The sequence below is a fragment of the Cyanistes caeruleus genome, chromosome 1 (assembly GCF_971803275.1).
Source record: "Cyanistes caeruleus chromosome 1, bCyaCae1.hap1.1, whole genome shotgun sequence".
Classification (NCBI taxonomy): Eukaryota; Metazoa; Chordata; class Aves; order Passeriformes; family Paridae; genus Cyanistes; species Cyanistes caeruleus.
Genome location: NC_141701.1, coordinates 127,624,299 through 127,648,066, shown reverse-complemented (window position 1 = coordinate 127,648,066; position 23,768 = coordinate 127,624,299). Strand labels below are relative to the sequence as shown.

The 23,768-nt window shown below is 40.4% G+C and overlaps 1 long non-coding RNA gene across 1 annotated transcript; it reads right to left on the bottom strand.

Moving 5' to 3' along the window:
- Positions 1-10,743: 10,743 nt before the first annotated feature.
- LOC111924246 (uncharacterized) lies at positions 10,744-23,602 on the bottom strand. The gene is made up of 2 exons (XR_002861547.2): positions 22,975-23,602; positions 10,744-12,287 (listed from the first exon to the last, which is right to left on the bottom strand). It is a non-coding gene; the product is annotated as an uncharacterized LOC111924246 (long non-coding RNA).
- Positions 23,603-23,768: the final 166 nt, after the last annotated feature.

The window sequence follows — 23,768 nt, the reverse complement described above, 5'->3', positions numbered from 1 at the left end:
GAAAAGAAGTCCAAAAGGTTATGGTTGCTTCTGCATGACTCATCATGCTTTTTCATGAAGATGCCTCCTATTCCAAGTGAGATCTTTGGATCAAGCAGCAGAAGAAAGAATGATGGAGACATGGCCAGACAAGGTTGTATGGTTTATGCTGTACAGGAAACCAGAGCAAATGATTGCTCTGTTCCCTTCTGGCCTTCAAATCTTTTTGTCAGTTTCATAAAAAGTTCCACTTTTTCCTCACATGCTGCCAAACAAGATGGCACCACCCTGATTTCAGAATTATTCTGTATTGGAAATGGTGTGTGCTTGATGATGCCTGGCTTTGGGACTTTTCATCACTTGAAGGAACAGCAGTTAACCCTACAGCTCTTTACAACAAGGTGTGCATGGCCACATCTTCCTTCTTCCCTGATCTCCACAGGGAACCCACCTGACACAAAGCACCACCATGACCCATGTCTTGCTAAAGCAATAGAAAGGGTTTCCATTGGCTTCAGTGGGAGTGGAGGGACGTTTTGTGTGCCCACGTTCCCTCTCCTGGTTCAATACCTGGAGCGACAGAGCTGTAGATTCTGCCTTACCCTATTCATTGCAACACTCCTGCTTGGCTCTCAGCTGTCCTTTCTCCACCCCATTTTGCTGGAGGACTCCACTGCGATGGGTTCGATATAAAATTTTTTCTTCCTCTGTCACTTGTTAGTGAATTGAGGCAGCTGAGAAAACCTTGTCATGCTTGCTGTTGCTCTCTGCCTCAGTGAACTTGCAGTCTAGAGAAGGTACAGATAGACTGAGAAAGCCATTGCCCTTAAGCCCGTCCTCAGCCTTTTTTGCTGTGTTATACAAAAGATGACAATTATCCTCTCTGGCTTTGGAAAAGAAGTTAGATAAAATGCAGAGATTATGAAGGGGAGCAGTCACATTACAACAATTCTGGGCAAAGAAATAATAGTTGTGGGTGGAGTGAAAGGATGGTACAGTGTCATCCAAATGCGCACTGGTGCCAATGTGAGTCTTTCCAGCCACAGTCAAAAGAACTTTATGCAGCCCTTTGTTTGCTCTCACACTATGATATAAAAGGTGAAATATTCCATAGACTGAAGTGACCAGGATGTCATTAGTGTTATTTTACATAGGATTTCAGGGGAGATGGCTTCAGGGGTTCATACACAGGATTTGGACTAAGGATCTCTATCAAATTTAGGGTTTTTTTTTCGGTGAAGTAATTGGTGGTGTTGCAGCTTGAATGGAGCAGAGCTCTTTATTGAGGGCTGCACATTTAATCTTTTCTCACTAGGACTTCAGGAACTAATAGAGTGTTAACAAAAGAGTGAGAATCTCATTTTTCTGCACATTTTGTTTTTATAATTGTAATATTATAGTGCTGTTTACTCAACCAATATAAACCCAGTGCTCTTGGCAAATACTTACAATGCGTGTGCTCTGAATTTATTCTTTGCAAAGCAGTCTTTACACGCCACAGATGAAAACGCTTCAGCCTTTATTTAAATAGGAAATAAAAGGGATTGCATTACTCTACTTCTTTGCAAGCTGAAAAAAACAGGCATTGTCCTCTTTCAGAGTTCAGATTTCATTTTCTTCAAATGAAGTTGCAGTGGTTAGATTTACAAACCCTCTATTCTCTTTTTTTTTTTTTTTTCCACAGATCTGCAAATTTCCTATCTTTAAAGTGTTTGCAGAGTCAAAAAGGAAACAATAGAAACACAAATCCTCATGCTGGCATGAAAAATGGCAAGAACAAGATTTGAACACTTCTTAATACCAGTGTAGCTATGAGATTACTTTTAAATTATTTTTTCTGAAAATCTTGTACTTTATTTATGAGGGCAAATCAGAGTGTAAAGTAGAGAAACCATTTCTAAAGATTTTCTTGGACTGTTTAAAGCTACATATAGACATATAATAGAAACACACGGACCAAACTACTATTGTGTTTTACACTTTGGCATTTTTGCAAACTTCTGTAATTATGTCTTTTTAGTACATTAAAACAAACAGCAAGGAAATAGAAAATATTTCTTCCACAGCTGTGTTTACAACCTTAAATGTGTTGGTTTTTTTTTTCTCAACCAGGCAACCAGTCTGAGCTAAGAGGTTTCCCTGCTGTGTAACACAGCATAATCAGAAGCACACACAGCACCTACCTGGAGTATTATAATACACAAGAGTAGTGGAAAATTAAAGAAATAGAATGGAAAAGTCAATAGCTTTTCCAGTGAGACACGTTTGACACAACAATAGACATACTTTTAAAATATATAAATGTACATAAGGTGTTGGAGAATTTCTCTGAGTGAAAATTCTGTTCATACAGGGGGAAAAAAAAAGAATATTCAAACTTTCTTGAAGAAATCCAAATTTTAATTGAAAAATTTTAAAACAGATCCCCATCTTAACACAAAGTGAATCATGATTTTACACTTTTTTTACTACTTTGGGGAGCATATTTTACATAAAAAATAGCCTAATGAGCTATTCCTGGTAAAATGAAAATAATTTAAAATAAAATAAAATAAATCAAAATTGAAAATATCTGAAAAATGTTTTTTAGTTGAAATCAGCAGCACCTCCAGAGATTTCCTGGAGAGTTTTAATCTGCTTGAATATCTGTTGAGAAATGATACTGAAATTTTTTTTTTTACCACCATTTCTGTAGAAGAAAGAAGGTGCAAATTCACTGCTGAAAAATATCTTTCCCTTGAAGTTATCAGTATTACTTTCTGATTTTCAGCCATTCTTAATGTGATGTAACCACTTTTCAAAAAGTTCAGACATCTTTAGGTAGGATTTTATTTCACTGGAAAGTTACATGGATCTTTTAAAAACTTATTTTGAATTATCACTCAATAATTATTCCAAATGCCATAGGAATCAGAAATTCTGATAAAATTTTTGGGTCATGTAAAACATGCATTTTTCCTGACTAAAATTAAATATTTTATTTTAACTTCAAGTGTTTCTTTCAGTTCTTTCATTTAGTATAAAGGAAATGAAATAAATTATGTAATCATGGAATAAAAATGTGTTGTAAAACATCAAGATGGACTTTCCAGGCTTTCATACTACTTTGTCTTTTTTTTTTTTTTTTTTCCTCAGTATGGACAGCTGAAGATAAAAACTTCAGAAATCTAGTGATGAAATATTTCTGTCTAATCAAGTTTACAGTTTTTGTTAGAAAACAACCTTGTCTGAAAAAAAGTGATTGGAACTTACTTTATTCTTTAAATCAAACACTGGCCAATGAAGCATTAGCCCTGAGAGCAGACAGGCACATGCAAAAGGAGGGTCATGAAGCTGGAAAGGAGACTGGAGCACCTCCCTCATGAAGACAGGCTGAGAAAGTTGGGGCTGTTCAGGAAAAGAGAAGGTTGTGCAGAGACCTCACAGCAACCTTCCAGCATCTGAACGGGCCCTGCAGGGAAGCCAGAGAGGGACTCTTTGTCAGGAACTGCAGTGACAGGACAAGGAGTAATGGCTCAAACTGAAAGAAGGGACATTTAGGGTATCTAGGTGGAAGGAATCCTTTACTGTGGTGAGACACTGGGACAGAGAAGCTGGGCATGGCCCCATCCATGGAAGTGCTCAAGGCCAGGCTGGAGGCAGCTTTGAGCACCCTGGTCTAGTGAAAGGTGTCCCTTGCCCATGGCAGGGAGATTGGAACTAAATGATCTTTAAGGCACCTCCAACCCAAACTATTCCATGATTCTATGATTCTGTGATTCTAAAAGTTCTCAGCAGCTTAAACTTTAGGCAATGTCTTTTGTCTTGTTTGAATGTTCTGTCCATGAACTTTGAGCATAATCTGGTCAATTAACCTTCATTAACATGGTCTTTGCAGCTTGCCTTATTTTAGCCACATAAAATTCAGGTTTTAAGTCTAGGCCAGTACCTTCAGCTTCCATTGCTGACATGAATAAGGACTGGATGTATCTCAAGGTGGGATCATTCTCCTAGGAGAGACATTATGGGACAGCTGTGTGGATGAAACCCTGAACTTCTATCAAGAATATGGTCACACTCAAGTGTTTAGGATACAGATGGATATCTTACAGATAATGTAAGGTAATATAACCTGTCAGGAGTAGTTTCCAGATCACCTATAATAGAGTCTGAATATTTAGCACTCTAAGGGCATATAAACCAGGACAACCACCAAGAACCATCAAATAAAGGTGTTTTTGTTCTGTGTGCACATATTCCATGAGTTTAGTGTTTGAGTCTTCAAACTCTTAGTTAAACCCATCGTCTGGCATGAGTGCCACCCCAGGCACTATGAACAGGTATTCAGTCACAGGGACAAGTGTAGCATGTTCTCAGGAGAATCTGAAGTCAGAATACTCCAAAGAGAAGTGTCACAACTCTTCTTAATAATGAAGATAATTAAACCTCAGACACCATAGTCTAAGCAAATGTCATGGCAAATTCATTACCATCAGAAAATCATGTCAAAAGTGTTTTGGAGCCAGGCTGCTTCCACTGGTGCAAGGAGATCTTAACCACGGCCTTCCCTAGAAGCCAAGTCAGGTCAGCACCCATCTTCTGCAAAATCTCAGCTTATCATCATGAGCTCTAGTTTTGTCATTGGATAAGAGACACCAGATGAAATTTTGTGTCTGTGCTGCAGTAGATGAAGCTGGTGGCTTGCTCTTCTTGTCACCCTTTACTACATCCTCCACAACACCTGGCTTTAAATGGGACTTTGAGAAGTGTTTAGAAATAGTTTTGGTTATGAGAGAGCTTAGCAAAGTCTGTATCAAAACTTAATAAGGTAAATGCAAGCTATTCCTTAAACCTGGGAGGTGTGTGTTTAACTCAGTCAGTTCACATCCCTGGTGGGCTGGCCTTGTCCAGCATCTCAGTACCCACACTGCTGCTCACTCACTTCCCCCACCCAGGAGAAACAGGAAGAGCAGAAAGAAAAAAAGAACTCCCAAGGTGTAAAGGTAGTTTAATTCGTGAAGAGACAAAAACAGCAAGCAAAGCAAAGGCCCACCACCTCTCATGGGCCGACCAATGCCCAGACAGTTGCTGAGCTTCACCAACTTGGAAACTGGCTCTTCATCCCTCCTTCTTCTGCCTCAAGTTTTATTGCTGAGTATGATGTGACAGGGTAAGGAGGTGAACAGCTGAAAAGCTGATCATTCCTCAAAGGATATGTGAATTTCTAGGCACTTGTAACCATTAAAAACAAAAAAAGTAGATATAGGAATAGATTTGTCCTACCTGCGATGCCTAGAGAGTCCTTTCTTTAGGATGGTATTTGAGTCATGGAATGTGAGTTTCCTTAAGGAGGATAACTGGATAAAGAAGCATTTTGTTTTTCTTTCTCTCTCTTTCAAAAGAAAAAAATGACTGTTTACTTACACAAACAATGCAGTGAACCTTTCTATTCCCTTTCAGAAGAAACCTGGAGTTGCAACCAGTTAAAAATCACTTTCTGCAACAAAAAGCACTGTTCTGCTCACTGAGATATTTATAGAGGAAATTAGCACAACTTCTTCATAAATCTGCTGGATTAAAAAGTGATGTGGCTGGCAAACACAGTTTCCCTTTTTAGCTTCTTGAGCATTTCTGTCATAACAAACATTGTCCCCCAATTGTGGCACCCTTTCCTCTCACAAATTTTTGAGTGGTGCTGGAACACACTGATATGATTCTCTTTCATTTCTGACACTGTTATGTCATTTTATGGATTTGCACTGACAGCGTTTCATTTCGACATCATTATAGCACCTCAACTGACTTTCCACACTGAGCACACCAAGAGGCTTTTGTGGTGATGCTATACTAAGAACAACTAGAATAAACAGGTTATTAACATGATTACAAATAACTTCACTAAAGATTAAGTATTATGCATGAATATGAACAGATTTTTTTTGGTAAATTTTCATCTGTTGCAAAATATTATATTTTCTATCTTTTACAAATGGTCAAGAGATTCAAGTTATAGGTAAAGCTACCCTGCAACTGCAGGATGCAGAGCCTGGTGGGTTCACAGACTGCTGTTATGGCCAGCAAAAGTGGGCATGGCACTCACCAGGAGTCAGGAGCCAGTCCATCATCTTTGCTTCCTTGGAAGGTGCCTGAGCTGGGCAGCAAGGTGCCCAGGTGGGAACTGAGACACCTCCACCTGACAGTAGGAGGAACCAAAAAGGTTTGACCTGTCAGTGTTGGACCAGCTTCTTAAGGTGTGATGGGATTTTGTTGGGACCATGGTGGTACCAACTGCAGAGGGAGGCTGGAGAAGTGAAAGGTGTCTCTGCCTAAGGCAGGGCAGTTGGAACTAGGTGATCTTTAAGGTCCCTTCCAACCTAAACCATTCTATATTTCTCTGATTCTGTGAACTAGCATCACTGCTTTAATTAAAAGAAACCAAAACAAACAACTTAGGAGAGTCTAGTTCTATCCAGAGAGGTGAAAAAAAAAAAGGAAATGGGAGAAAAATACCATAACAGAAAACAAAAAAAAAGGAAGAACCCCTGACCTCCAACACATCTCTTCTTAAGTCTCGGTGCTGTGTCTTAGAGATTCATGGCTGCACAAGTCAGGGTGTGCAAAGGAATCCCAAGTGACAAGCCTAAGCCAGATGCCTTTCTGAGGCCCCTGTGATTAGAGGGAATCTATGATGGCAGAGGTGCTCTTGAAGTGACATCCATGTAGGCCAGCAGTGCAGCCAGCCCAGGATCAGGTATATCCCTGGGTGCCATGGCTGGTGGCCCTGGTTCTCTGAGTCAAGAACTTCTCTCATCCAGGTAGCTGGGTTTGCAAAATGCAGATTGAGATGTAGATTGAGCTCTGTGTGGGAGCACAAGACAAAAGGACTGTCAGCCTTTGAGATAACAAAGGCCACAAAGATGGGTGACAGCCGGTCCAGTCAAGGTGAATGGACACTGAGAGACACTTTAGGAGCTGGGAACTGCCGACCTTTTGGATGTCAAAGTAGATGAAGATGGGTGAAGACTCCTTTGTTGAGGGTGCTCCTCAGACAGGCCAGCTCTGTCAGTTTCTGTGTTACTGCTCTGTGAATAAATGGAACTAGACATCTAAGACTCTGCTCTGGGAAAATTAGAGGTAGGGAAACCTGGTCTGACTGTATGAGTGGAGTGTGGAGTGAGTCAAGTGGCCCTCCTGCCGGCACACTGGAGCTGCCCTCTCTGAAGGACCTTCAGTCCCAGCAGTCCCAGTCTCTGGTCTTGGGAATGTGACTGGCAGAGAGTCTCAGAATGAATGGTTAGGCAGGGGTAGTTTCCTTAACACCTGAACCTTGCTGCAAAACTTTCACCTGCACCTGAACGTTCCCAGACTTGCATTTGCTCTAAGCAAGAAAATATATGCAAACTCATGCACAATTACATTGAAAGTTATAGAATATTTAAATAGCAGCAGAACCAAATACAGCAAAATTAGATTTTTCAAAATGTGCAATATTCAGAAAGCCTTCATTCATGTCCCTTCTGGAAGTGTGTTCTAACACAGGCTCTAATTACATCATCAACTACTATTTTTTTAAAATGAATTGGAACATTTGTGTTGGCGAGGATATCCAAGGCATGCTTAAGAAGTGAGATAGGTCAGTATTTTTATTGCAATTTTAAAATTAGTGATCTTTACAATTAGTGCATTTGGTACAACAAGTAGAATCAGTTATTTCTTCATGGTCTTCTGCAGAAGTGGGAATTTTCTAGTTTCTGTAGTATGGAAATGCCTTAACAAACTTGATAATGTTTTTGCTTAGGTGAAACAAGACAATGAATAGCATTACCTCCACTGTTTTAGACAGAAAAATGAGACAGAGGACACTTACTGGAGTCTAGATTAAAGTCAGCATTTGGGGATCCCATATCCATCTTGCCACTGTCTCCACCTCTCTGAGGATATCCTCAGGCAGATAGAAAAACAGAGATCTATTTTCCTCTCCTTTACATTTTATTCTTTACATTTTTCTTCTCCTTTACACCTTCCCACTGCAATGGCATAGTCAGTTGTACGGGAAAAAATGTGCACCTGAAAGAAGAAAAATTGATGGTGTGTTTTTAGCCAGCTAAATCCTCAGATAAATGTTCCAGCAAGCTCTGGATGCATGGGATAGGGAACAAGACTGTGACGAATCAGATGAGGAAGTAGTGAGCTGGGAATGCAACTATTTAAGACAGTGCTGCATATTTTTTATTTGATATTTATGGATCAGCTGATGTAGATCAAAAAAATTACCAGGGGCAGTTCTAAATGATCTTATTCGAATGAGAAATCCCAGGTAAATGTGAAAGTCTGGAGGCACAGCACTGGGAGCTCAGAAGTCTGAGACTGCTCGCAATTGAGTAGTACAAAGTTTCCTTCATGTGCTTTGGAAAACCAGCAGCCATAGCATGTATAACAGGAATGTGGAATGGTGTGTAAGAAATGGGTATACCACCTGTAGCCTGACCCATGAATTATTAAGTCGATGTTTAGTCACAAATTTTATTTTTTTTTTTGCAAGAGACTACTTTGGAATATTAATAAAGACTAGTTCTGCACCATGGATAGCTCAAGTTGCAGGTAAATTTATCTGTAAGACAGCAGGTGAGGCTGCTGTGATCCTTAAACATGTTCTGTCACTGTACAGCCCAGAGGACACTGCTGTAGTACCTGTGGACCTCAGTCTGTTCATGCAAGTGCAAGAGTTTGGCTGTCTAGACAGTCGAAGGGGTGCTCATTTACAGGACCTCTGTATGTATACCATACACCTCCTATCCAAACATGGGAACAGCCACAGTTCCCGTCCATACTTGTGGGTGACCCATAGAATCCCAGAATGAACTAGACTGGAGAAGACCTTTGAGGTCATCAAGTCCAACCTATGACCAACACCATCTCATCAACTAAACTATGGCACTGAGTGCCACGTCCAGTCTTTTTATAAACATGCCCAGGGATGGTGACTCCACCACCTCCCTGGGTAGATGATCCCAGTGCCCAATCACTCTTTCAGTGAAGAATTTTTTCCTGATGTCTAACCTAAACTTCTCTTGATGCAGCTTAAGACTGTGTCTTCTTGTTCTGCCAGTGGTTGCCTGATGGAAGAGACAAACCCCCACCTGACTACAACCACCTCTCAAGAAGTAGAGAGTAGAGAGTGGTAAGGTCACCTCTGAGTCTCCTTTTCTCCAGGCTAAACAACCCCAGCTCCCTCAGCCGTTCCTCACAGGGTTTGTGTTCCAAGGCCAGTGAGGGGCTCATGTCCAGCCTGCTGTCACCAGTACCCCAAGTCCCTTTCCGTGGGGGCACTGTCCCTGTTGGAAGTATTCAAGGTCAAGCTGTATGGGGCTTTGGGCAACCTGATTTAGTGAAAGATGTCCCTGCCTGTGGCAGGGCCTTGGGTGTGATGATCTTTAAAGGACCCTCTCAACCCAAACCAGTCACCTACCAGTGCAAAAGTCTCCCAGTCCAGGAAGAGTTTTAAATGTTTCCATGAATAAGTAAGAGGATGAGCCACTCTAAGGGAGGAACAGTGTTTCTCTTGTGCCACCTCAGCTTATTCCTGAGCTAGTGAAGCCTGAGCAGACATTTGTGAAATGAAGCTTGTCCTTTCAGATCCAAGCCTATGCCTTCCAGCTGCCTCACCCCAAGACAGATGTGCTGCGCCAGCCTCCAGAAAACCTGATTCATGGCTTCATCCATAGCCCATTGCCAACAAGCAAAAGATTTCCGTTGACTTCACTCAATTTCACACTGGCCCCTGGGACTCAAAACATGCTGCTGAAGGCCAGCTCTCTGCTGAATCTGTCAAGTGTCTCCTGTGTTGTTAGAGCCAGCAGGGCCTCACTGGTTGCTGCCAGCAGGGAATTTAGGCCTCTATGCCATTTCCAGTTTGCAACATGGATGTCGCAAGATGATGGGTAAATGATTTCTCTTGAGTTGTTACTGATAAAAAAATATGTCAGACTTTTTGGAAAACCCTACCTCTTGTACTACTGCCAAGTGTTTCCTTCTCTATTGCTACCAAGTTTTGACTTCAAATGAAACTTGCAAATTACATCACAAATATTATATCATGTAAATTTGGAACCTGTTAACATAGTCCAAAATAAAATAGCTGAAAAATAACAGACTACAGCCTCTTTTCATTACACTCTGAAGGTCTAAAAAGTTCTGGAGTATAAATTCTCAGTCCTGTCTGAGTATTGAAGAACAGATGACTTCACAGCAGAATGAGCTGGTTGCCTAAAGAAGTTGGCTAATCCATGAGACATTATTTCTATCTTCTTCTGTTGGCATCTTTTGTAATAGTTTATTAACAATGATTTGTGTCCTGTTGAGTAAGCTGTGTTTGTATAACACCATTGGCACTACATTAGCTGAAGCCAAGGGTACTCTGGCTAGTTAGTCACAGCTATCAAATGCTTGGAACTTAATTTTCACTCTTTTCTGGCTAAGCATTTTTAACAAATATTTTGCTGCAGGGTAGAGACAATCCTAAATACTCAACAGTATTGTTTGCAGGACCAGACAGGCATTTGCAGCCAGATGAATATGTTTGATGTGCTTTTGCAGTGGAAACACAATGACATCTACTGGCTGATGAAGACGGCTGTCAGTGTCTGCTGCAGCAAAACAGCCCAGAGTCGACTGTGCAAGGAAAGGGGGTGACATTCTTCTGAGAGGCAGGATGACAAATCAGAACAACACCCATTGATATCTCAAGAAATACAGTAGGGATTGAAAACCAGAAAAAATAGAAGATATTTTATTTGTATGCCACTTGTTTATTGTTAGTTGAAAAACAATACACAAAGTTATTTAAGTTAGTTGAAAAACAAACAACACAAATCCTCTGATGATGCAAGGTTTCTCTGCTGTCCTTAGTAGTGGCTGTCAGAATTAAAAAAGTTAAAGCAACTTACACTGAGTATAGGCAGCTAAAACTCACAAACAAGATCCAGAATGCACAAGGGCCTTCTCTCCTATTAAAAAAAGAGATACATGTACCCTAAAGTGACACAGTTCTGCACTACACTGATATTAGTGCATTTTTTCTCTTAACACGATGCAATCTCTGTAAGTCTTGTGCACAAGACTATACCTAATCAACCCCAAAGGCATGGTGCTCCAGGAGTATGGTATTCCTCTTGCAAATAGTGTTATTAAAAATAAATGAGGCAATCAAAACATGACTGTTTCTGAAACTGCCAATGCTAACAAAAGCAATGAGAACAAATTTCCTACCAGCTCACACTTCTTATGTTTAAAATGTATATAATTTTGAAATCCCTTGTCCTCCATCAATTCTGCTCCTGTAATTTTTAGTTGTGTTGCCTCAACTAAATGATGCAGTGCAGCAGAACCGGCTCCTCTGAAAATCATCATGCTTGCTTTCTAAAATGGATAGGCTGTGCAAATTACTCAGTGAGCGGCACTAGGTTGGAAATGTTATACAGCCAGTACATCAGTGCAGCATCCAGAAGAGGAACTGTGTGGAAAAGAAGTCTTTGGCTTCTGTTCATGGAAGCAAAACAATCCAGAACTAAGGAATACAGCATAGACTAGATCCTGTCCATGGTTGTACAGGCTTCTAGATGATGACAAGAAAATAGAGGCTGTCCAAAATTAATGAATATTGCGCATGGAAGTAAGAGCAGAAAATACAAACAATGCATTAAATGTGGTCACCATACTCCATGGAGACTTTAGTACCATTTCACATTGGATTTAGCAGGAGTCAAGAATGTGCTTGTTATGGAGCAGCATCTTGCATACTGTGAGTGCTCCAAAGCTCTGTACAATTTTGCATGTCACTTAGATTTCAGCCCTTACAGAGGAGATGGGGGGATGTGAACAAAGGGATTTGATCCTAATGTCACAGCCCTACTGCTCAATAGACCTTTCATGATGCTGTTGCAAGGAAAAAATGTGGAGAAGAGAGATGGCATAACACAAACAAGCAAAAAATGGTAATGTCTTACTTGTTCAGTCTGTGATTATAAAGATCTAAAAATTTTCCTCATAGCAATAAAAGAGAAATCTGTGATAAAAGTGGTCTGGCCATCAAAATACTGCAGGAAGTTCTCACCAGACCATATACAGCAGATGATTCCTTCTGTACATTGCATAGCAGTGGAACAGCTGTGGGCTGGATTTCCTTCCTCAAATCATTTCAGAGCATCAGAATTGGCATTTGACTCCTGACTGGCAGTGTTCAGGACCCAAGACCAAATAGGAATGTGTACATCTGTGAAGCTGCTTGTTTGCATGTGTCATCCAGGGTTTTGGTTCTGAAAGGCTACATCCTATTGAGACAAAAAAAAAAAAATAGCAAGAACAAGGAAATGTCTTCCATATTTTTCTGATATGTGTAACTTTTATAAACAGAGCTCTCATGGGATGTGAATTGTCATGTTAAACATAGTGACATCTAACAATGAGTAAAACATAAATCAGATGCAGATTTCTGGGCTGCTGTCCTATGTTACCACACCATCCATGACTCTTGCAAGTGTCATGTATGTTAGTGGTTTCCACACTGCAGTAACTGGGATGCAACCTGAAAACAGTCAGTGTGATACTCATGTCCCTGTTCAGTGCTAATATAAACCCTTTTATGCTGGCAGGTGGGTGTACCTTGTGTCCATGGGGACATTTCACAATAATTCTGAGTAATAATCACTCTGTGGAGTCCTCATAGTTATTGTCTTCACTCATTTGACTTTTATTACATTTCCTATGAACATACTTACACTGAAATATTAAAAAATATTTGTTTAGATAATAAAGGGTGAATTTCGGGGGTTTTTTTCCTTCCTTCCAAACTCCAAAAATCTGCTGACTGTCTTGACTAGCCAGGATGTTCACTGGTAACCTTCACTCCCCCTCCAAAAAGCATTTCACTGCCTGGGTTATTTTCTTAAAGTGATACTGTGATGTCAATCTGGGATCTAAAGATAGCAACTTTAAACACAATTCTTTTAACAAACCAAAGGCTCATGGAAACATTTCTATGTTTATAATTTCCAGTGGATACCTTATTGCAAATCAACATCTTCCACTCAGCCAATCATCCCAGACAATGCAGCCTTATGCTCATGCATGGGAGTTAGGGAGTAAAAATTATGAGAAATTCATTACTTAAAATTGAAATTAATCAACTAATTTTGTTTAATTTGGAAGAGTGAGAAAATACAGAGGAGCAGTTAAATACTAAAAAAAATTTATGAAGCCTCAGAAAGTAAAGGTGGGAGAGTTAAGCACCCTGGTTAGAAACACATCTGGAAGAACATTTGTCCCCAGGTGTGCCAGATCACTGCTATTTCCAGTTAAACAAAGTTAGGAGGAGCCTTTTACATAATTTTCTGCATAATTTTCTGCATTCCTGTCTTCAATTCAGAGATCTGTTTGCATACTTGGATGCATAAATATGTACCCTCTCCATATACATATGTAAAGATGAACAGAGAGCTTTGCATGCACAGAACTGCAGTATCCACTTGGATACACTTCAGGAGTGAACTGTATTATTCATTTGTGTGCTCACTTTGCAACATCCTGGAAGATCCTGCTTTTTGGGACTACAGAGCCTATGCCATCCTCAGGACACTTAATACAGACTCTGGATGTGAAAAACACTGTTTCCAGCCTTAAAGCCTCATTTGTCAAGCCTAAAGACAGAACTCCTCTAGGTCATGCAAAACTGGACGCAGGAACACCCTGGGTGAGGGGTGAAGCAAAGAGAGGCAGGTGAGGATGCTGATGTTGAAGCTACTCTCATCTTGTCTTGATCCCTTGCTGGTCCTGGGTAAATCTCTTCATTTTCTTCAGCAAGGAGACACCCAGCGAGGAAGAGATGATTACTAGACAGTGAATAAGCCAACTGTGGAATGGCTAAACAATATAACCATGCTAATAATTATTAGCAGCTTTTAGTCCTTGTCTCCATTAAAATACATTTTTTCATCCCGTGGCAACACTCATCCTGCAGCAACTGTCCTTCTCTGGTCCTGCAGTGTGGCACAATGATGAGATTTGGCTTACCAGCCTCTAGAGATGAGTTGGATAGAATAAAAAACCTCCACTTTGCTAAATGACCAAATAAAAAGAGTTGTCTTTGACCACTTCCCATCCTCCTCCACCCTGAAAAGACCAACCAGAAAATCGAACAGGATGTATATAAAATACGAGCTTGTGAGCATCTCCTGGTAGTTGGTGTTCATATGGCTTTTGAATGTTTCAGCATATCTTCAGTTCTCTTTGATTCTTCTGAGGTTATATGGGTGGTTGCTGGCAGAATTACACAAATGCAGTCTTCATAGCTCAGCAGTCCTTGGATCCAGATTTGGAGCTCAATGTGGGTGGCATAGGAGTAAAAGCCAATAAGAAGGCTAGGACAGTGTTGTTACTTTCAGAAACTAAATGACTCAGTACAGAGCCTGTGCAAGCAGCAATTAAAGAACCAGAAGAATGTTTTGTAACTACTAAAGAGTAAGAGGGAAACCTCATTTTTTTTGTAATGATGTTTTATTTTCACTCTTTAATGAATGTTTTAATCTTGCCTTAAGATATATTTCTGTTACTGAATGTCAACTAGAGACAATCAGTATCTTTCAAGTCTTTTGCTGCTAGGGCATTTCCACCTTTGCTGTGGGAACACCTTTAAGTTCATTTTAGGGTTAAGGCTTCAGATCTCAATAGCTGCACGTTCCTGCTGTTGAGAGAGCCTCTACAGGATATATAGAAAACATTTACTAAAATCCTCATAGACTTTAGGTTGACTTGTATGGGTCATATATCTGATGATGATGATGACAATGAGCTATTGTCCAAAAAATTTCAAATAAAAAACTGACACATTCATACAATGTGGAATAATACAAAGTTGTCCAAAATTCAGAGACTATATCAGCCATTGACTGAAGCACTGAATTGAAACACAGGAAAGCCTTAAGTTGTTGTACCACCTCTGACACTGTTTTACTGAAGGCTAGGTTGGCATGATGACTCAGTTTCTCACATTTCCCATATGTGTAGTGGCAATGTGGTACTCTCAGACAACCTCAGTGTACCTGGAGGCACATTTTGATAGGCAAGTGTGCAAAGCAATCAGTGAGTGTCAAGCACACACACACGCAGGACACAGTTTATATCGTGGAAAATACTGGGAAATGTTACCAGAAAGAAAAAAAAAAGCACCATATTAAAAGCCTTAAAAATCTGATTGCACAATAAGCCAGGAAAAATGGTTTTGGTGTGTTATTTCAGAATTTTACAGTAACAAAGCACTTGTGTGTGTGTATGTATTTGTGTCCATGGACATACGTATGTGAGTTTGAAGGGGCACGTGGGCGTAAGTGTATGTATATACATTTATATAAAAACAGGTATATGCACACATAGCACATACTACTTGTGTGGCACATTTGTGGCATATCTATTCCTTTGCTTGTACAGCATCACATATATCAAACAGACAATACTTGAGAAGGAATTGAAAGCATTTATTGACAGCAAGAGAAATTATTTGTGTTCTAGTATCAGAAAAGTAATTTTTGATTTCGTTTCACTTTTTCTAAACCATCAGTAATGCTAAATATTTCTCAACTGGCTGTTTATCAAATTTTAATAGTCAGTTTGGTTAGCTGAAGAATTAAGCTTAGGATCAGTCTGCAATATACACATATTTCATGGGTCTCATACACTCAGATTTCTCTGACTTGTTTACAAAAAAAAAATAAAAAAATCAAGAATCAAAAATTGCTAAGCACTTCCACAGGGAGGGAAGAATTACTCCAAATTTACACTATGAAATGTTCCAGTTATTGTCATGACTAAGTTTTCAAGACAATTACCATATCCCAGTGGATTTCCAAGAATATAAAATGCAGTTCTCCTAGGAAGGTTGAAAGGAAGGGGTATTATCTGAAGACCTGTTAGACCAACTGACTTCAGACCTGCATGGATAATGATGCCTCTGGCCCTAGTGAGGTGTAACAATTTTCAAAACATGTTGGAGATGCCTGTGGATTTTAGAGCACTTTGAAATCCAGGTCTTAAAATGAGAAGTTTTTCTCTCAGGGCATAACTTTGAAAGCAGAGTGCAGGAAGACAGTAAATGAGTACCAGCAAAGCCCTCTGGAAGCTGTAAAGAGCAGTTTTGATATCTGAAGCTGCACAACAGAAGGGATTACAATTCTTGTCCTTTTGAAGAATTTCTGAAGTACTGATCCTCTCAAGTACATCTTTTGATATCACAGCCTGAGATTTGAAATATCAGCTTGATATTTGAAATAGATACTGCACCCTAGACCTGGATGGGATTCTCCAGTATTTCACAATGAAACAGTAATCATTTGAATTTTAGAGCTCACAGAAAAATCATCTGTCCTACAGAATGTAGTTTTCACCATAAGCTCCAGGAGTATATCTCTGCACCATTAAAAAGCTTGCTTTCAGAATCACTGTCAAGGATTGTTAAATATGCATTATCTTTATACCCTACTAATGAATACAAAAAAATTATAACTTATATACGGTGGGAAAATAAAATTGGAGAATGAAAAATGCTAGGATACTTTGTAATTGCTATATCCCATTAGTGAAAAGTCTCCAGCTTCTTTCCTTTCAAGAGATTGTGACCATCCTGCTGTCTATGTCATTAGACTGAAACACTTGAAATTTTTTTCCCTGACATCTTGGTCTGTGCTTTCTATACCACCTGGAGCTACTACTGCTCCATAGCATACAAGAACAAGTTATCTTTCAACATCTTAGGTTAAAAACAAACCTCAAAGAAGTAAAAAACCAAATGCCACTTCCACAAAGCAGCAAGCAGTTTGTGATCACTAACTCACTTGTTTTTCAGTCTAAAAATTATTCCTGTGGCACCTTGCAAATAAGTTTTGTTTTGGTTTAAGAGAAGTGAAAAGCCATAATTCACAAGGCAACAACAATAAACTCATTATTAAAAACCATATCTCGCAGAGGTGATCATTTCAATACTAAGAAATGCTACATGTCTTTTGATCACCACTGATCCTGCCTTCAGGTGGTTTGGGGAGGGGGTGGAGGGAGGAACTGATTAACAGTGATAGTGATGTTGGATAAAAAGGGCTTAAGGAACCTTGAATATTTATTTAAAAGCTTTTTTTAATGTGGTATCCTACAGTTCTATCCTAAACCCCAACCATTAACACAAGATGTTATATCAAGAAACCGCATAGGAAAATCCTGACTATCAAGAAATGTAATTACAAATATTACCAGATCCAGTGAATAATAAACCTTGGATGAGTAGCCATCCAGATACACCCCCAGTCTGCAGTGTGGTGCTGAGTTTCAGGGCAGGGAGCACAACAAAAGAGCACAAACAGTTTCAGAGCTACACAGTTTCATGTTGGATTTGTTTTCCTGATTGATTACAACATCAGAAACTGGATGGAGACAAGAGATGCCTATCCAAGGCTGCACATCAAAGGTAATGCCAAGTGTTTTAGCATGAGGCCAGTTAAGTATTCCAGAACCTGGCCTGCATGTTAAATTGTCCTGGACAGACTGGATGCATTCAGAGGGCTTTTAAAGTGCTAGAGATCTGAGATGGAACATGTGCTTTGCTGATAGTATATAGTTTGTGCCAAAATAATGAATGATGTTGGATAATGCATGCTTCATTTTAAATAGCAAACAATGATCTGGATTTGTGAAACAATAACAATGTTATAGCAAGGCCCTGAACCTGAGCAAACCTGTAACCACTGAACAAAACTTGCAACCGCTGAGTATGGTAAGAGGAGAAATCCAAACATTCTCAAAGGCTCTCAAATTTATGCTTGGCTTTGAATTTTGTGGATTTGCCCTGCTTTCTGCTCTGAAGCGTGCAGCAGTGCCTGGACACTTGCAGCTGCATCCCCCATGGTCAGTGCAGTCAACAGCTTTGTTTCTCTCCTAGTGGGAAGGTACGGGCTGCCAGACCAGTAAGAGCCACAGGGCTCATGCTTTATTTGTGACATGTAGTCTGCTATCTATATACCTTAAAAAAGCAAGAAGGGATTTCAAATTGACCTGTGATTACTTTGTGGAGCCAGGGAGAAAGAGAAAGCACAGTTTTCTTCCCAGTCCTCTTTGGCTCTAACGCCAAAACTGAAGCAGCCACACAGAGAGCCAAGGAAACTTAAAAAACTTAATTAGTGAAGAAAGCAAATAAAATAATACTACAGTGTGTTTACTCAGAGCTGCAATGCTGCCAGAGAAACCTCATAGCTTGCATTTGTAAGCTATGCTTTTCATATAAAACATATTCAATGAAAACAGGAGACAGGACAACAAGCTTTCTTCTAACTTCATTTAAACACGTTTATGTTGCACCTTAAATTCCTCTTGGGTTGATGTGGAGCTGGGCTAAAAGTTTGGAAGTGATGTAGCCTAGCTACCTTTATTCCTGGAGTTTAGGCTTCAGGGCCTGACAGCATGTCACCTGGAGCTCCCAGGACACATGGGCACCACTGGCCAGAAGGGGCTTGCTTATGCTCCCCTCCTGATGCTTTGAGGCTGGGCTATGCTTTTGCAGTCACATATATGTGGTCTTTTCTGCAGCTTTTCAAAATACTAATTTTTTAATTTGATCATTTACTCACTTGTTCTGTTTCCCTGCTCTGTTAAAAGCATCAACATAAAAATTTCAGCACTCTTTTTGTGTTATTCTGGAAGGAATTTTAATGGATTTGTGGAAGCATCTTTGCATGGCCTTAAGTTTTACAATGACTTACTAAGTAGAACAGGAAAACAAAGCCTTACCTATGAATGGTGCACACTTCATTATACATTTGAAATAACAAAATGTGTGCTTTCAAATTGTATTTATTTCAACATCAGCATTCTGCTCTTAATTCACTTACTGTGTGAATAAAGAGCAGAATATTGTATCTCTTGCAGAATTTGAATGCAATTAAACAGAACAGCACACGTGGTAGATTAAGTAAGTGAACTAGTACTGTATTTACCAAAAGGATCGTTCACAAGAGAAGACGCACAGCAATTCCAAATAATTGACACTTTTAAATTCTGTTTGAATTTTCAAAAGTAGAATAAATGTTTTGTAATATAGGTAATCTTTTGGGTGCTTTCTTTGAATGTTGAAAACAATAGTAGCTTAAGGATGAAAAAGATTTCCAGTTCACAGTCTGACTTGGCACCATCTATAAAAGAAGGTGTAGGATTTTCCCCCTAAAACCATCTTGCCTGCCATTCCACTGACTTTTGATGCTCTTTAATCATTCTACCCAAAATTTAAATTTTGGATCAGTTCACTGAGTAGAACTCTTTTAGAAAATTCCACTGAATACTAGATGTTTCTGAAAAGAGATTAAAGAAAACCCTCACAAGGTTAATGGCAATCTCCTCTTTTTCTTTCACAACACTTCCCTGAGACAAGCTGCTGCATGTGTGCTTTGAAATCCAGCACTGGACTAGGGAGAGCAGACGAAGGTAGGGAGATGGGGAGCAGGAGGGTCCATGTGCAAGCCTGGCACCCCTCTGGGCTGATGTTGCCAGCACTTGGCTTGCTCCAAAGCTCTGCTCACACATATTCAAGCAGAAACTTGACAGAGTTTGATAGCTAAATTCTTTGAATATTTTAACACACTTGGCATCTTTCATGTCTGCAGGAGGCAAGCAGAGCTTCCTCAGGAGCTGTCAAGTATTTGTTTTGGATGATACAGATCATGTGCTTCAGATGAAAGTACAAGAAATCCTGCAATGAATGAGTGGCTCAAGCATAAGCTGAACCAAAGCAGAACTTCCTTTTAATGTCCAGAAGTACCAGCATTGCAAACATGTAAATAATTGACTCTAGTCCAAAACCAGCTGACTGCCTCTCCCTTCCAAAATTATCATGTGCAGTATTTATTTCATCAGAAATATGTTCTATTTGTTTTCATCCTACTGTCAGATGCATGTGTGAGTACCTGAAGCTATCCTGATGAGTTGCACCAAATTACATTTATTATGGCATCCTTTTTCCTCACTGACATGGAGCTTTTGGAAGAAAATCATCTGTCCTGTCTTACTGCCATGATCTGCTGAGCAGCCTGGAGCATACCAAGCACAGGCTGTGTGAAGAACACTGGGCCAAGCATGGACAGGCAGTTGCCTCTGCAGCCAGCAGCAAACACAACTGGTACCTTCATTAGTTGTATTTCCCCAGGCCCTGGCAAAAGAGCTGGTCCATTTCCAGCAGCATCCATGTATAGTAGGGTCCAACTTTTGGGTGGGTTTCGAAGCAGACAGTCCCATGCTAGGACTTTGCTTCTATTGAATCATGGACAAAACTCTACTCCAACAGAGAAGCATCCTCAGAATCTCTACAGTACCCATGGCTTTTTCTAAGTCATTTATGAAAGTATTAATTTTCTGTTTCCTACAGTGCAGGAAAAATTCTATGTCTTTTTAGTTTATGAGGAACATTGGAAGATGCCACAGAATATTTAGTAGACAACTTGTGCTGTCATAACAGTTCTTCAGCTTGGTTTTTGAATCTGCCTTGGTCTGGAATAGCATGTAAAAAGAAACTGCCTTGAATCTATTCAAATATTTAGAGAGTTTATTAAAAACATCATAATTCTGAAGTGAGAGATGCAATTTTATTGTGATCTGCATAATGCAAAAAAAGGAAACGGGAAAGGGCTATATTTTTTTTTATTTAATAGCAGGAAATTAGACTGTACTTTAACATTTATCCACAGTTTAAAGAAAAGATTACAGATTATTCTGTGGGGTATATTTTAAATATGACAATACAATTTAGCTTCATCAGGACTATCAACAGTTCTGGAAAGAAATATCATATCATTGCATTCTATATTTAATCATTTATTTTGATTCACAAAAAGAACTTCTATCAGGATGCTCTTGATAATTTAAAAAATTACAGCAATTATACCACCTCAATAAATACTTCAGCTTCATCTTCTTTAGTCAACATATTACTGATAAAAGGAAAAAATAAACATGGAAGTGTTCCTTCAGTCTTTCTACATTTGGAATTAGGACTGTAGCAAACAACATGGCCACTCTGGCAGATTCATGGGGTCAAAAGTTCAGAAGGATGGCTATGAAACCACTTTGCATCTATGCTTTACCACAGATTTCTTGTATATCCTTAGGAAAAAGCTATTTTTTAGGAAAGCTAGATGCTATTCACACAGTTACTAGCCATGCAAATATAGATTTAATATATTGGCTAAGCCACTCCAGCTGTCTTTGTGCTGACCTATTTGCAGAGCTGACATTGCCTCCCCAGATCCAAAGGCACTATGATGGAGTATGGCACAAAGACACTGGTATTTTATACCATAGGATCCACACCAATTCTAGCACAACAAACACTGAGCCAGTGCTCTAAAGCCCAGTCAGACACAGAATAATCTATTATGGGTTGTCTAAACCGTATGTACCACAGTACATCTTTCTATTGACATATGGAAGGAAGTAGTGATTAATTGCCTCCACCTGCCCAAAAAGGAGTGGGATGAACCACACTCCTGAGGTACCTCTTTCTTTGATGCAAGCTAAGAAGTGCTCACAGGCTGTGGAGCACCAGGAGCAGCAGGACAGACACCCCAGTGCCCTGCACAGAAGCAGTGCTGCCTGGAAGAAGAGGCAGGCACCAAGAAGAGGCAAGCAAAGGAGTTGCATGTGTTAACTAAATTGTGTCTGGATTCAAAGTGTGGCACAGATATTTTGGGTACTGATGACTGAGAAGTCATTATATAGAAATAATATCTCTAATATTCTATCTTGATGAGTTCTGACGGTGAGTTCTTTTGTGCCCATACAGAAAGAATATGGCAGTCAATTGCCTCTGCTGCCTCTCCACATTACCTGATAGTGCAGAGACCTTTGAGGACCTAGGCATATAAAAACTGTTAACAGACAAAGACTAACAACTTAGACTGTTATCAGCAGCTTGATGAGCTTACAGCTCTATCTTCTGCTCCATGGGGAATTCACTGGTAAGTCCTCGCTCCTCTAGCAGCAGCTAGGGAAGGCACAAGGACATGGCTCAAGAGCTGCAGCTAAAGCAGCCTGGAGGTGCAGAGATGCTGCAGGAATCCTCCTGGGCAGGAACCACTTGCCCCACAGGATGGGCAAAAATGGCTTTTGGTCTCTATGGACAGAAAGACAAGATGTAAGAAATGTCGAAGGTCACAGATTTGCCTGAGCTGGTATTTCAGCCTGGTGAGTATCTGAATGGAAAAGTGAGTGCCCAGCAGAGGGCTTAAGCAGGCCATGGAAGGAAAACAACTCCTAAAAACCACACAGGGTATGTGTAGCAAGGAGAAAGCTCTCAGTGTGCAACATGAGTATGGTGGCCAAGATATAATGAAATATTTAAATAAATTCTGAAAATGAATGTACCCTGAGATGATTCAGAGGAATTACATCATTGCAAAGAAGTGATACAACAAAACAGTTTTCTAACTTCAGTCCTCTTAAACCATGAACATATTGAAGGATATATGGTAGACAAAATGCATTAGGTCCAGAAATCCTCCCTCAAATAAATGTCTGAAGAAAATACAGTTTGAAAATATAGCAAGACAAATCAATTCGAAGATCAGGCCAGGGCCTGACTGCTCACTCCAACAGCATCACCAGCACGAATAGGACAGGAGACTGTTGTTGAGAGTAGTGAACCTATAAGCATTTGCTTTTATTTCAGTAACTGTGTTACTGGGAACTTCAGTTTTCCATCAATGAAGTGCTTAGGACAATAAATAAACATAAAGAAATAGTAGACAGTAATATAGCCTCTACTTTGCTCTTTACTCTGTTGCTCTCATATAATAACTTGGGCCTTTGATGAGGCAGTACATTTTTATGTAATTTCCTAATATTTTAGTAAAGCTTAATGCTCTCCAGCCCTGTGGAAATATTTCCTTTTTGTTTTGAATCATGAGAAATTTCACTGGCTGGAAGGAGCTTAACACTCACCCTTAATGAAGCAGGACTTTTGCCACTGCTGCCACTGCCCAACTGCTTTTTCCATAATATCTGTGACTGTTGACATTTGAAGGTTTTTCCACATGGGCGAGTTGGACGTAATATTAAGCTGCTGAAAAAGCTTTATGAAGAGCTAGGGAACTGGAGTTTGAGCTGTATGTAGGAGGTGGGAGAAAGCAGGAGCTCGGTAGTGACAACGTGGTGGCAACAGAGTCCCAAGCAGCCCCACGGAGGCACGAAGTTTCTTGCTACGACTCATCTCAGTGAAAATGTAAGTAAATCAAATTTAAGCATACGAAGCTTGGACTTAGTGGCCTAATTATTGTGCCACATTCTACTCTGGTATAAAGTGCACATTTCGTTCTTCTGGTGGTGAACCTGGAGCCAAAAATGAACTTTGTCCATCTAGATATCGTGATCTCTGCCACCCGCACCCATCTTTGTGGAACAGCATCCTCCATGCATTTTTACAAGCGCTATTTGCAACCGCACGGCTCGGTACGGCTGTAATCGCTCTCGGCCGCCCGGGGAGCCGGGCGCTGTGCGGGCCCGGGGAGCCGAGGGCTGTGTGGGCCGGCGGAGCCGGGCGCTGTGTGGGCCCGGGGAGCCGGGCGCTGTGCGGGCCCGGGGAGCCGAGGGCTGTGCGGGCCCGGGGAGCCGGGCGCTGTGCGGGCCCGGGCAGCCGGGCGCTGTGCGGGCCCGGGGAGCCGGGCGCTGTGTGGGCCCGGGGAGCCGGGCGCTGTGCGGGCCCGGGGAGCCGAGGGCTGTGCGGGCCCGGGGAGCCG